The sequence below is a fragment of the Chionomys nivalis genome, chromosome 23 (genome assembly GCF_950005125.1).
Source record: "Chionomys nivalis chromosome 23, mChiNiv1.1, whole genome shotgun sequence".
Taxonomy (NCBI): domain Eukaryota; kingdom Metazoa; phylum Chordata; class Mammalia; order Rodentia; family Cricetidae; genus Chionomys; species Chionomys nivalis.
Genome location: NC_080108.1, coordinates 32,167,527 through 32,181,031, shown reverse-complemented (window position 1 = coordinate 32,181,031; position 13,505 = coordinate 32,167,527). Strand labels below are relative to the sequence as shown.

Sequence of the window (13,505 nt, the reverse complement as noted above, 5' to 3'; positions counted from 1 at the left end):
AGGTTGGTGGCAGCCCCACAGAGTAGCCGCTGAGAGGGATTCTGAGGTGAAGTGAGCTGCTGCCCAGGGAATGCGACCTGGGACGTGGTTCCTTCAGGCCTATCCGGCCGTGGTCTCTTCTGTTGCTTGGAATCCAATGGGGAGTTGGATAGATGGAGACAGAGAGAGATTCTGTGGCTTGGTACACTCAAGGTACTCAGGGAGTGTTCCCAGTCCTGATAGGGCAAAGCCCAAAACTTTGAGGGGGATGACAGATTCCATAGCCCCCCAACTCCAGTCTCACATTCCACCCAGCTATGTGCTCTCAGACTTGGGGCTCTTGGCAAGAAGTCACTGGCAGAAACAGGAGACTTTCCTACACGTGCCTCAAAGAGTTGTGCCGAGTTGTGCCGAGCTGTGCCGAAACTGGAAATCGGGAAGCCTTTGGTGGGGGGTAGGCCGTTTGCCTTGACAGTAGGGTCACACATGCATGGCTCCTGGTGGAGGACCAATTTGAGAAGGTCCCTTTGTCCGATCCATGAAACTAGGGGTCCTGCCTTGGCTCTGGCCAATCTCAAAGCCAGGACGGTCCAGATTTGTGAATAGCATTCTTCACCAGGGTCGCTTTCTTCTAGAAGGGACTGTTTGGGGTCCAGCCATGGCTCCCATGGCAAAATTCCTTGGGGTGCCAGCTTGTAGTTCAAGCGAGGCTGGCTAGAGAGCCTTACTATTGAGCAGGGGCGTCTGCCAAAGCTGCTTGTGCTTGCAAGGTTGCTTTCCAGGCAATCAGAAGGCTTGGGCGTTGCAAGGTGTCTGGGGAGATGTCCGGTTCTTCTGGTTACCCTTGCGGTACCACAGGAGGTTGCATCTATTACCCCAGTGTTGAGGCTTGCAGTCCAAATTGGAGGATTCTCGAACTCGGCTTGCCATGAAGAGCGACTGTCAGAAGGCGGCAACCAGTCTGAGGCGTCCCTGTCAGAGAAGGAGATAGAGACAGAGATGGTAATGGAGAAAGAGACAGAAAGACAAAGAGACAAGGCCAAAAGGAGAGCGAGAGTTCCAAAGAAAGTGTTGCCTTGCTAGGCTGCATAGCATCTCCTAGAGTGAAGTCCTGTGGGGAAGGCTTAGTGCACTTTGACCTCAGGCCCTTTGCATTAGCAAGAGAGAGGTTTGCAGGTGCCAGTAGCCCTGGCTGTCAGTTTGTCAGACCTGGTCAGGGAATAGGAGGCAAGGTTTGCTCAGGGAACATGTCCAAAGAGAGCTGAGTCCTGAGGCTTGAGCTTGAGTCTGCCAGGCGGGCGCGACCTTGTTAGTGAATCCAGTGAGCTGGTTTCCGGGCTGACTTTAGTCAGAGCAGCCTCTGAGGATATTTATTTATTTATTTATTTATTTATTTATTTATTTATTTATTTTTTGAGTGAGAGACTGCTTGCTGGTGTTGCAGTAGCTGGATGCGTCGGGTGGACAGATATTTGTGGAATGGCTGCAGAGAGGGCCAAATATCACCTTCAAGGCCACGCAGGGTGCCAGGGTCGGGGCAAGCCCTGAGACTTGACCAGTTTGCTGTCCGTCGTCTGGCAAACCATGCTGGAGGGTTTGGGCAGAGCAGGGGAGCTGGCAGAACACTTGTTGCCCGATCGTCCCACTGAGACCCACCAGCCCAAGCCCTCCCAGAGCCAGTGTCATGGCTCCCAGTGTAACGAGGGCCTGTGCTTTTATGTCTTCACAGTGTTGCATCTGTGGCACGCATGGCCACAGGGCAGAGAGAATGGCCCAGCACCCCAGGCCATGCCTACGGCTGAGGGCAGCAGACTGAGCCGCCCGCACTCTTGTCCACTGGTGTTGGTGACTTGCAGCAGAAGGCCAGAGGACCAAGGTAAGCATGCCATGAATTGCCAGCACGAGCTGACGATTGTCGGGTCTTGGTGGTGCTGCGAGGTGTGCCCATTCGTGCCTCCAGACCTGTCTGCACCCGCCTCTAGCAGACTTAGGTCCTCAAGGTGCTCCCGCCTTCCAGGCATGGACCCATTGCAACCTCCCTTTCCCAGATGGGGCACGTCTGGGCAGTTCTCGCACTCCCCAACACCCACCCTGGCTTGAGAGGAGACCTACCTCTGAAAGTCTCTGGGCCAGGCCACTCCAGCGTGCTTAGATCGATGATGATTCCCAGTCAATCATTCCTTGGAAAAGCTGAACAAAATGAGTGAAAACTCAGTACCACCGCTCTCATCGAGACTGAGGTCCTGCACCTTGGGTCACCCAGGTCCTCTGGGAGTAGGATACGGGCTTGCCAACCACTCCCCTGCTCCTGCCCTCCTCCAGCACTGGCCTGACTCAGTCCCTCCCGATGGCGATGGCCTTGTTCTTTCACGGCTCTGCTAGCGGTCATGGGCAACGTTTAGGCAGAATATTGGAGGCTCTCTGGGAATCTTTCCTTGCTCTTGCCTCCTTGAGATCCTGAGAGGGAGTGGCTAGGTGCTCTGGCTCCTGGAGGGCCCTTGCAAACAATGGCAGTCTGTGTAGCTGAAACAGGTGGAAGAAGGTCCATTCAACATTGTCCCGGTCACTGGGAGGTTCAGGCCCAGCGGGGAGACCTCCAAGGAAGCTGTCAGGTTGGTGGCAGCCCCACAGAGTAGCCGCTGAGAGGGATTCTGAGGTGAAGTGAGCTGCTGCCCAGGGAATGCGACCTGGGACGTGGTTCCTTCAGGCCTATCCGGCCGTGGTCTCTTCTGTTGCTTGGAATCCAATGGGGAGTTGGATAGATGGAGACAGAGAGAGATTCTGTGGCTTGGTACACTCAAGGTACTCAGGGAGTGTTCCCAGTCCTGATAGGGCAAAGCCCAAAACTTTGAGGGGGATGACAGATTCCATAGACCCCCAACTCCAGTCTCACATTCCACCCAGCTATGTGCTCTCAGACTTGGGGCTCTTGGCAAGAAGTCACTGGCAGAAACAGGAGACTTTCCTACACGTGCCTCAAAGAGTTGTGCCGAGTTGTGCCGAGCTGTGCCGAAACTGGAAATCGGGAAGCCTTTGGTGGGGGGTAGGCCGTTTGCCTTGACAGTAGGGTCACACATGCATGGCTCCTGGTGGAGGACCAATTTGAGAAGGTCCCTTTGTCCGATCCATGAAACTAGGGGTCCTGCCTTGGCTCTGGCCAATCTCAAAGCCAGGACGGTCCAGATTTGTGAATAGCATTCTTCACCAGGGTCGCTTTCTTCTAGAAGGGACTGTTTGGGGTCCAGCCATGGCTCCCATGGCAAAATTCCTTGGGGTGCCAGCTTGTAGTTCAAGCGAGGCTGGCTAGAGAGCCTTACTATTGAGCAGGGGCGTCTGCCAAAGCTGCTTGTGCTTGCAAGGTTGCTTTCCAGGCAATCAGAAGGCTTGGGCGTTGCAAGGTGTCTGGGGAGATGTCCGGTTCTTCTGGTTACCCTTGCGGTACCACAGGAGGTTGCATCTATTACCCCAGTGTTGAGGCTTGCAGTCCAAATTGGAGGATTCTCGAACTCGGCTTGCCATGAAGAGCGACTGTCAGAAGGCGGCAACCAGTCTGAGGCGTCCCTGTCAGAGAAGGAGATAGAGACAGAGATGGTAATGGAGAAAGAGACAGAAAGACAAAGAGACAAGGCCAAAAGGAGAGCGAGAGTTCCAAAGAAAGTGTTGCCTTGCTAGGCTGCATAGCATCTCCTAGAGTGAAGTCCTGTGGGGAAGGCTTAGTGCACTTTGACCTCAGGCCCTTTGCATTAGCAAGAGAGAGGTTTGCAGGTGCCAGTAGCCCTGGCTGTCAGTTTGTCAGACCTGGTCAGGGAATAGGAGGCAAGGTTTGCTCAGGGAACATGTCCAAAGAGAGCTGAGTCCTGAGGCTTGAGCTTGAGTCTGCCAGGCGGGCGCGACCTTGTTAGTGAATCCAGTGAGCTGGTTTCCGGGCTGACTTTAGTCAGAGCAGCCTCTGAGGATATTTATTTATTTATTTATTTATTTATTTATTTATTTATTTTTTGAGTGAGAGACTGCTTGCTGGTGTTGCAGTAGCTGGATGCGTCGGGTGGACAGATATTTGTGGAATGGCTGCAGAGAGGGCCAAATATCACCTTCAAGGCCACGCAGGGTGCCAGGGTCGGGGCAAGCCCTGAGACTTGACCAGTTTGCTGTCGGTCGTCTGGCAAACCATGCTGGAGGGTTTGGGCAGAGCAGGGGAGCTGGCAGAACACTTGTTGCCCGATCGTCCCACTGAGACCCACCAGCCCAAGCCCTCCCAGAGCCAGTGTCATGGCTCCCAGTGTAACGAGGGCCTGTGCTTTTATGTCTTCACAGTGTTGCATCTGTGGCACGCATGGCCACAGGGCAGAGAGAATGGCCCAGCACCCCAGGCCATGCCTACGGCTGAGGGCAGCAGACTGAGCCGCCCGCACTCTTGTCCACTGGTGTTGGTGACTTGCAGCAGAAGGCCAGAGGACCAAGGTAAGCATGCCATGAATTGCCAGCACGAGCTGACGATTGTCGGGTCTTGGTGGTGCTGCGAGGTGTGCCCATTCGTGCCTCCAGACCTGTCTGCACCCGCCTCTAGCAGACTTAGGTCCTCAAGGTGCTCCCGCCTTCCAGGCATGGACCCATTGCAACCTCCCTTTCCCAGATGGGGCACGTCTGGGCAGTTCTCGCACTCCCCAACACCCACCCTGGCTTGAGAGGAGACCTACCTCTGAAAGTCTCTGGGCCAGGCCACTCCAGCGTGCTTGGATCGATGATGATTCCCAGTCAATCATTCCTTGGAAAAGCTGAACAAAATGAGTGAAAACTCAGTACCACCGCTCTCATCGAGACTGAGGTCCTGCACCTTGGGTCACCCAGGTCCTCTGGGAGTAGGATACGGGCTTGCCAACCACTCCCCTGCTCCTGCCCTCCTCCAGCACTGGCCTGACTCAGTCCCTCCCGATGGCGATGGCCTTGTTCTTTCACGGCTCTGCTAGCGGTCATGGGCAACGTTTAGGCAGAATATTGGAGGCTCTCTGGGAATCTTTCCTTGCTCTTGCCTCCTTGAGATCCTGAGAGGGAGTGGCTAGGTGCTCTGGCTCCTGGAGGGCCCTTGCAAACAATGGCAGTCTGTGTAGCTGAAACAGGTGGAAGAAGGTCCATTCAACATTGTCCCGGTCACTGGGAGGTTCAGGCCCAGCGGGGAGACCTCCAAGGAAGCTGTCAGGTTGGTGGCAGCCCCACAGAGTAGCCGCTGAGAGGGATTCTGAGGTGAAGTGAGCTGCTGCCCAGGGAATGCGACCTGGGACGTGGTTCCTTCAGGCCTATCCGGCCGTGGTCTCTTCTGTTGCTTGGAATCCAATGGGGAGTTGGATAGATGGAGACAGAGAGAGATTCTGTGGCTTGGTACACTCAAGGTACTCAGGGAGTGTTCCCAGTCCTGATAGGGCAAAGCCCAAAACTTTGAGGGGGATGACAGATTCCATAGCCCCCCAACTCCAGTCTCACATTCCACCCAGCTATGTGCTCTCAGACTTGGGGCTCTTGGCAAGAAGTCACTGGCAGAAACAGGAGACTTTCCTACACGTGCCTCAAAGAGTTGTGCCGAGTTGTGCCGAGCTGTGCCGAAACTGGAAATCGGGAAGCCTTTGGTGGGGGGTAGGCCGTTTGCCTTGACAGTAGGGTCACACATGCATGGCTCCTGGTGGAGGACCAATTTGAGAAGGTCCCTTTGTCCGATCCATGAAACTAGGGGTCCTGCCTTGGCTCTGGCCAATCTCAAAGCCAGGACGGTCCAGATTTGTGAATAGCATTCTTCACCAGGGTCGCTTTCTTCTAGAAGGGACTGTTTGGGGTCCAGCCATGGCTCCCATGGCAAAATTCCTTGGGGTGCCAGCTTGTAGTTCAAGCGAGGCTGGCTAGAGAGCCTTACTATTGAGCAGGGGCGTCTGCCAAAGCTGCTTGTGCTTGCAAGGTTGCTTTCCAGGCAATCAGAAGGCTTGGGCGTTGCAAGGTGTCTGGGGAGATGTCCGGTTCTTCTGGTTACCCTTGCGGTACCACAGGAGGTTGCATCTATTACCCCAGTGTTGAGGCTTGCAGTCCAAATTGGAGGATTCTCGAACTCGGCTTGCCATGAAGAGAGACTGTCAGAGGGCGGCAACCAGTCAGAGGCGTCCCTGTCAGAGAAGGAGATAGAGACAGAGATGGTAATGGAGAAAGAGACAGAAAGACAAAGAGACAAGGCCAAAAGGAGAGCGAGAGTTCCAAAGAAAGTGTTGCTTTGCTAGGCTGCATAGCATCTCCTAGAGTGAAGTCCTGTGGGGAAGGCTTAGTGCACTTTGACCTCAGGCCCTTTGCATTAGCAAGAGAGAGGTTTGCAGGTGCCAGTAGCCCTGGCTGTCAGTTTGTCAGACCTGGTCAGGGAATAGGAGGCAAGGTTTGCTCAGGGAACATGTCCAAAGAGAGCTGAGTCCTGAGGCTTGAGCTTGAGTCTGCCAGGCGGGCGCGACCTTGTTAGTGAATCCAGTGAGCTGGTTTCCGGGCTGACTTTAGTCAGAGCAGCCTCTGAGGATATTTATTTATTTATTTATTTATTTATTTATTTATTTATTTATTTTTTGAGTGAGAGACTGCTTGCTGGTGTTGCAGTAGCTGGATGCGTCGGGCGGACAGATATTTGTGGAATGGCTGCAGAGAGGGCCAAATATCACCTTCAAGGCCACGCAGGGTGCCAGGGTCGGGGCAAGCCCTGAGACTTGACCAGTTTGCTGTCGGTCGTCTGGCAAACCATGCTGGAGGGTTTGGGCAGAGCAGGGGAGCTGGCAGAACACTTGTTGCCCGATCGTCCCACTGAGACCCACCAGCCCAAGCCCTCCCAGAGCCAGTGTCATGGCTCCCAGTGTAACGAGGGCCTGTGCTTTTATGTCTTCACAGTGTTGCATCTGTGGCACGCATGGCCACAGGGCAGAGAGAATGGCCCAGCACCCCAGGCCATGCCTACGGCTGAGGGCAGCAGACTGAGCCGCCCGCACTCTTGTCCACTGGTGTTGGTGACTTGCAGCAGAAGGCCAGAGGACCAAGGTAAGCATGCCATGAATTGCCAGCACGAGCTGACGATTGTCGGGTCTTGGTGGTGCTGCGAGGTGTGCCCATTCGTGCCTCCAGACCTGTCTGCACCCGCCTCTAGCAGACTTAGGTCCTCAAGGTGCTCCCGCCTTCCAGGCATGGACCCATTGCAACCTCCCTTTCCCAGATGGGGCACGTCTGGGCAGTTCTCGCACTCCCCAACACCCACCCTGGCTTGAGAGGAGACCTACCTCTGAAAGTCTCTGGGCCAGGCCACTCCAGCGTGCTTGGATCGATGATGATTCCCAGTCAATCATTCCTTGGAAAAGCTGAACAAAATGAGTGAAAACTCAGTACCACCGCTCTCATCGAGACTGAGGTCCTGCACCTTGGGTCACCCAGGTCCTCTGGGAGTAGGATACGGGCTTGCCAACCACTCCCCTGCTCCTGCCCTCCTCCAGCACTGGCCTGACTCAGTCCCTCCCGATGGCGATGGCCTTGTTCTTTCACGGCTCTGCTAGCGGTCATGGGCAACGTTTAGGCAGAATATTGGAGGCTCTCTGGGAATCTTTCCTTGCTCTTGCCTCCTTGAGATCCTGAGAGGGAGTGGCTAGGTGCTCTGGCTCCTGGAGGGCCCTTGCAAACAATGGCAGTCTGTGTAGCTGAAACAGGTGGAAGAAGGTCCATTCAACATTGTCCCGGTCACTGGGAGGTTCAGGCCCAGCGGGGAGACCTCCAAGGAAGCTGTCAGGTTGGTGGCAGCCCCACAGAGTAGCCGCTGAGAGGGATTCTGAGGTGAAGTGAGCTGCTGCCCAGGGAATGCGACCTGGGACGTGGTTCCTTCAGGCCTATCCGGCCGTGGTCTCTTCTGTTGCTTGGAATCCAATGGGGAGTTGGATAGATGGAGACAGAGAGAGATTCTGTGGCTTGGTACACTCAAGGTACTCAGGGAGTGTTCCCAGTCCTGATAGGGCAAAGCCCAAAACTTTGAGGGGGATGACAGATTCCATAGCCCCCCAACTCCAGTCTCACATTCCACCCAGCTATGTGCTCTCAGACTTGGGGCTCTTGGCAAGAAGTCACTGGCAGAAACAGGAGACTTTCCTACACGTGCCTCAAAGAGTTGTGCCGAGTTGTGCCGAGCTGTGCCGAAACTGGAAATCGGGAAGCCTTTGGTGGGGGGTAGGCCGTTTGCCTTGACAGTAGGGTCACACATGCATGGCTCCTGGTGGAGGACCAATTTGAGAAGGTCCCTTTGTCCGATCCATGAAACTAGGGGTCCTGCCTTGGCTCTGGCCAATCTCAAAGCCAGGACGGTCCAGATTTGTGAATAGCATTCTTCACCAGGGTCGCTTTCTTCTAGAAGGGACTGTTTGGGGTCCAGCCATGGCTCCCATGGCAAAATTCCTTGGGGTGCCAGCTTGTAGTTCAAGCGAGGCTGGCTAGAGAGCCTTACTATTGAGCAGGGGCGTCTGCCAAAGCTGCTTGTGCTTGCAAGGTTGCTTTCCAGGCAATCAGAAGGCTTGGGCGTTGCAAGGTGTCTGGGGAGATGTCCGGTTCTTCTGGTTACCCTTGCGGTACCACAGGAGGTTGCATCTATTACCCCAGTGTTGAGGCTTGCAGTCCAAATTGGAGGATTCTCGAACTCGGCTTGCCATGAAGAGCGACTGTCAGAAGGCGGCAACCAGTCTGAGGCGTCCCTGTCAGAGAAGGAGATAGAGACAGAGATGGTAATGGAGAAAGAGACAGAAAGACAAAGAGACAAGGCCAAAAGGAGAGCGAGAGTTCCAAAGAAAGTGTTGCCTTGCTAGGCTGCATAGCATCTCCTAGAGTGAAGTCCTGTGGGGAAGGCTTAGTGCACTTTGACCTCAGGCCCTTTGCATTAGCAAGAGAGAGGTTTGCAGGTGCCAGTAGCCCTGGCTGTCAGTTTGTCAGACCTGGTCAGGGAATAGGAGGCAAGGTTTGCTCAGGGAACATGTCCAAAGAGAGCTGAGTCCTGAGGCTTGAGCTTGAGTCTGCCAGGCGGGCGCGACCTTGTTAGTGAATCCAGTGAGCTGGTTTCCGGGCTGACTTTAGTCAGAGCAGCCTCTGAGGATATTTATTTATTTATTTATTTATTTATTTATTTATTTATTTATTTTTTGAGTGAGAGACTGCTTGCTGGTGTTGCAGTAGCTGGATGCGTCGGGTGGACAGATATTTGTGGAATGGCTGCAGAGAGGGCCAAATATCACCTTCAAGGCCACGCAGGGTGCCAGGGTCGGGGCAAGCCCTGAGACTTGACCAGTTTGCTGTCGGTCGTCTGGCAAACCATGCTGGAGGGTTTGGGCAGAGCAGGGGAGCTGGCAGAACACTTGTTGCCCGATCGTCCCACTGAGACCCACCAGCCCAAGCCCTCCCAGAGCCAGTGTCATGGCTCCCAGTGTAACGAGGGCCTGTGCTTTTATGTCTTCACAGTGTTGCATCTGTGGCACGCATGGCCACAGGGCAGAGAGAATGGCCCAGCACCCCAGGCCATGCCTACGGCTGAGGGCAGCAGACTGAGCCGCCCGCACTCTTGTCCACTGGTGTTGGTGACTTGCAGCAGAAGGCCAGAGGACCAAGGTAAGCATGCCATGAATTGCCAGCACGAGCTGACGATTGTCGGGTCTTGGTGGTGCTGCGAGGTGTGCCCATTCGTGCCTCCAGACCTGTCTGCACCCGCCTCTAGCAGACTTAGGTCCTCAAGGTGCTCCCGCCTTCCAGGCATGGACCCATTGCAACCTCCCTTTCCCAGATGGGGCACGTCTGGGCAGTTCTCGCACTCCCCAACACCCACCCTGGCTTGAGAGGAGACCTACCTCTGAAAGTCTCTGGGCCAGGCCACTCCAGCGTGCTTGGATCGATGATGATTCCCAGTCAATCATTCCTTGGAAAAGCTGAACAAAATGAGTGGAAACTCAGTACCACCGCTCTCATCGAGACTGAGGTCCTGCACCTTGGGTCACCCAGGTCCTCTGGGAGTAGGATACGGGCTTGCCAACCACTCCCCTGCTCCTGCCCTCCTCCAGCACTGGCCTGACTCAGTCCCTCCCGATGGCGATGGCCTTGTTCTTTCACGGCTCTGCTAGCGGTCATGGGCAACGTTTAGGCAGAATATTGGAGGCTCTCTGGGAATCTTTCCTTGCTCTTGCCTCCTTGAGATCCTGAGAGGGAGTGGCTAGGTGCTCTGGCTCCTGGAGGGCCCTTGCAAACAATGGCAGTCTGTGTAGCTGAAACAGGTGGAAGAAGGTCCATTCAACATTGTCCCGGTCACTGGGAGGTTCAGGCCCAGCGGGGAGACCTCCAAGGAAGCTGTCAGGTTGGTGGCAGCCCCACAGAGTAGCCGCTGAGAGGGATTCTGAGGTGAAGTGAGCTGCTGCCCAGGGAATGCGACCTGGGACGTGGTTCCTTCAGGCCTATCCGGCCGTGGTCTCTTCTGTTGCTTGGAATCCAATGGGGAGTTGGATAGATGGAGACAGAGAGAGATTCTGTGGCTTGGTACACTCAAGGTACTCAGGGAGTGTTCCCAGTCCTGATAGGGCAAAGCCCAAAACTTTGAGGGGGATGACAGATTCCATAGCCCCCCAACTCCAGTCTCACATTCCACCCAGCTATGTGCTCTCAGACTTGGGGCTCTTGGCAAGAAGTCACTGGCAGAAACAGGAGACTTTCCTACACGTGCCTCAAAGAGTTGTGCCGAGTTGTGCCGAGCTGTGCCGAAACTGGAAATCGGGAAGCCTTTGGTGGGGGGTAGGCCGTTTGCCTTGACAGTAGGGTCACACATGCATGGCTCCTGGTGGAGGACCAATTTGAGAAGGTCCCTTTGTCCGATCCATGAAACTAGGGGTCCTGCCTTGGCTCTGGCCAATCTCAAAGCCAGGACGGTCCAGATTTGTGAATAGCATTCTTCACCAGGGTCGCTTTCTTCTAGAAGGGACTGTTTGGGGTCCAGCCATGGCTCCCATGGCAAAATTCCTTGGGGTGCCAGCTTGTAGTTCAAGCGAGGCTGGCTAGAGAGCCTTACTATTGAGCAGGGGCGTCTGCCAAAGCTGCTTGTGCTTGCAAGGTTGCTTTCCAGGCAATCAGAAGGCTTGGGCGTTGCAAGGTGTCTGGGGAGATGTCCGGTTCTTCTGGTTACCCTTGCGGTACCACAGGAGGTTGCATCTATTACCCCAGTGTTGAGGCTTGCAGTCCAAATTGGAGGATTCTCGAACTCGGCTTGCCATGAAGAGAGACTGTCAGAGGGCGGCAACCAGTCAGAGGCGTCCCTGTCAGAGAAGGAGATAGAGACAGAGATGGTAATGGAGAAAGAGACAGAAAGACAAAGAGACAAGGCCAAAAGGAGAGCGAGAGTTCCAAAGAAAGTGTTGCTTTGCTAGGCTGCATAGCATCTCCTAGAGTGAAGTCCTGTGGGGAAGGCTTAGTGCACTTTGACCTCAGGCCCTTTGCATTAGCAAGAGAGAGGTTTGCAGGTGCCAGTAGCCCTGGCTGTCAGTTTGTCAGACCTGGTCAGGGAATAGGAGGCAAGGTTTGCTCAGGGAACATGTCCAAAGAGAGCTGAGTCCTGAGGCTTGAGCTTGAGTCTGCCAGGCGGGCGCGACCTTGTTAGTGAATCCAGTGAGCTGGTTTCCGGGCTGACTTTAGTCAGAGCAGCCTCTGAGGATATTTATTTATTTATTTATTTATTTATTTATTTATTTATTTATTTATTTATTTTTTGAGTGAGAGACTGCTTGCTGGTGTTGCAGTAGCTGGATGCGTCGGGCGGACAGATATTTGTGGAATGGCTGCAGAGAGGGCCAAATATCACCTTCAAGGCCACGCAGGGTGCCAGGGTCGGGGCAAGCCCTGAGACTTGACCAGTTTGCTGTCGGTCGTCTGGCAAACCATGCTGGAGGGTTTGGGCAGAGCAGGGGAGCTGGCAGAACACTTGTTGCCCGATCGTCCCACTGAGACCCACCAGCCCAAGCCCTCCCAGAGCCAGTGTCATGGCTCCCAGTGTAACGAGGGCCTGTGCTTTTATGTCTTCACAGTGTTGCATCTGTGGCACGCATGGCCACAGGGCAGAGAGAATGGCCCAGCACCCCAGGCCATGCCTACGGCTGAGGGCAGCAGACTGAGCCGCCCGCACTCTTGTCCACTGGTGTTGGTGACTTGCAGCAGAAGGCCAGAGGACCAAGGTAAGCATGCCATGAATTGCCAGCACGAGCTGACGATTGTCGGGTCTTGGTGGTGCTGCGAGGTGTGCCCATTCGTGCCTCCAGACCTGTCTGCACCCGCCTCTAGCAGACTTAGGTCCTCAAGGTGCTCCCGCCTTCCAGGCATGGACCCATTGCAACCTCCCTTTCCCAGATGGGGCACGTCTGGGCAGTTCTCGCACTCCCCAACACCCACCCTGGCTTGAGAGGAGACCTACCTCTGAAAGTCTCTGGGCCAGGCCACTCCAGCGTGCTTGGATCGATGATGATTCCCAGTCAATCATTCCTTGGAAAAGCTGAACAAAATGAGTGAAAACTCAGTACCACCGCTCTCATCGAGACTGAGGTCCTGCACCTTGGGTCACCCAGGTCCTCTGGGAGTAGGATACGGGCTTGCCAACCACTCCCCTGCTCCTGCCCTCCTCCAGCACTGGCCTGACTCAGTCCCTCCCGATGGCGATGGCCTTGTTCTTTCACGGCTCTGCTAGCGGTCATGGGCAACGTTTAGGCAGAATATTGGAGGCTCTCTGGGAATCTTTCCTTGCTCTTGCCTCCTTGAGATCCTGAGAGGGAGTGGCTAGGTGCTCTGGCTCCTGGAGGGCCCTTGCAAACAATGGCAGTCTGTGTAGCTGAAACAGGTGGAAGAAGGTCCATTCAACATTGTCCCGGTCACTGGGAGGTTCAGGCCCAGCGGGGAGACCTCCAAGGAAGCTGTCAGGTTGGTGGCAGCCCCACAGAGTAGCCGCTGAGAGGGATTCTGAGGTGAAGTGAGCTGCTGCCCAGGGAATGCGACCTGGGACGTGGTTCCTTCAGGCCTATCCGGCCGTGGTCTCTTCTGTTGCTTGGAATCCAATGGGGAGTTGGATAGATGGAGACAGAGAGAGATTCTGTGGCTTGGTACACTCAAGGTACTCAGGGAGTGTTCCCAGTCCTGATAGGGCAAAGCCCAAAACTTTGAGGGGGATGACAGATTCCATAGCCCCCCAACTCCAGTCTCACATTCCACCCAGCTATGTGCTCTCAGACTTGGGGCTCTTGGCAAGAAGTCACTGGCAGAAACAGGAGACTTTCCTACACGTGCCTCAAAGAGTTGTGCCGAGTTGTGCCGAGCTGTGCCGAAACTGGAAATCGGGAAGCCTTTGGTGGGGGGTAGGCCGTTTGCCTTGACAGTAGGGTCACACATGCATGGCTCCTGGTGGAGGACCAATTTGAGAAGGTCCCTTTGTCCGATCCATGAAACTAGGGGTCCTGCCTTGGCTCTGGCCAATCTCA

The 13,505-nt window shown here is 54.9% G+C and overlaps 5 non-coding genes across 5 annotated transcripts; all 5 read left to right on the top strand.

Annotated features, from left to right (window-relative positions):
• The first annotated feature begins 2,129 nt into the window (after nucleotides 1-2,129).
• Nucleotides 2,130-2,223, top strand: LOC130865614 (small nucleolar RNA SNORD116). The gene has a single exon (XR_009056167.1). It is a non-coding gene; the product is annotated as a small nucleolar RNA SNORD116 (small nucleolar RNA).
• Nucleotides 2,224-4,714: 2,491 nt separating this feature from the next.
• LOC130865717 (small nucleolar RNA SNORD116) lies at nucleotides 4,715-4,808 on the top strand. The gene has a single exon (XR_009056264.1). It is a non-coding gene; the product is annotated as a small nucleolar RNA SNORD116 (small nucleolar RNA).
• A 2,495-nt stretch (nucleotides 4,809-7,303) lies between these two features.
• Nucleotides 7,304-7,397, top strand: LOC130865716 (small nucleolar RNA SNORD116). The gene has a single exon (XR_009056263.1). It is a non-coding gene; the product is annotated as a small nucleolar RNA SNORD116 (small nucleolar RNA).
• A 2,495-nt stretch (nucleotides 7,398-9,892) lies between these two features.
• LOC130865613 (small nucleolar RNA SNORD116) lies at nucleotides 9,893-9,986 on the top strand. The gene has a single exon (XR_009056166.1). It is a non-coding gene; the product is annotated as a small nucleolar RNA SNORD116 (small nucleolar RNA).
• Nucleotides 9,987-12,489: 2,503 nt separating this feature from the next.
• LOC130865715 (small nucleolar RNA SNORD116) lies at nucleotides 12,490-12,583 on the top strand. The gene has a single exon (XR_009056262.1). It is a non-coding gene; the product is annotated as a small nucleolar RNA SNORD116 (small nucleolar RNA).
• Nucleotides 12,584-13,505: the final 922 nt, after the last annotated feature.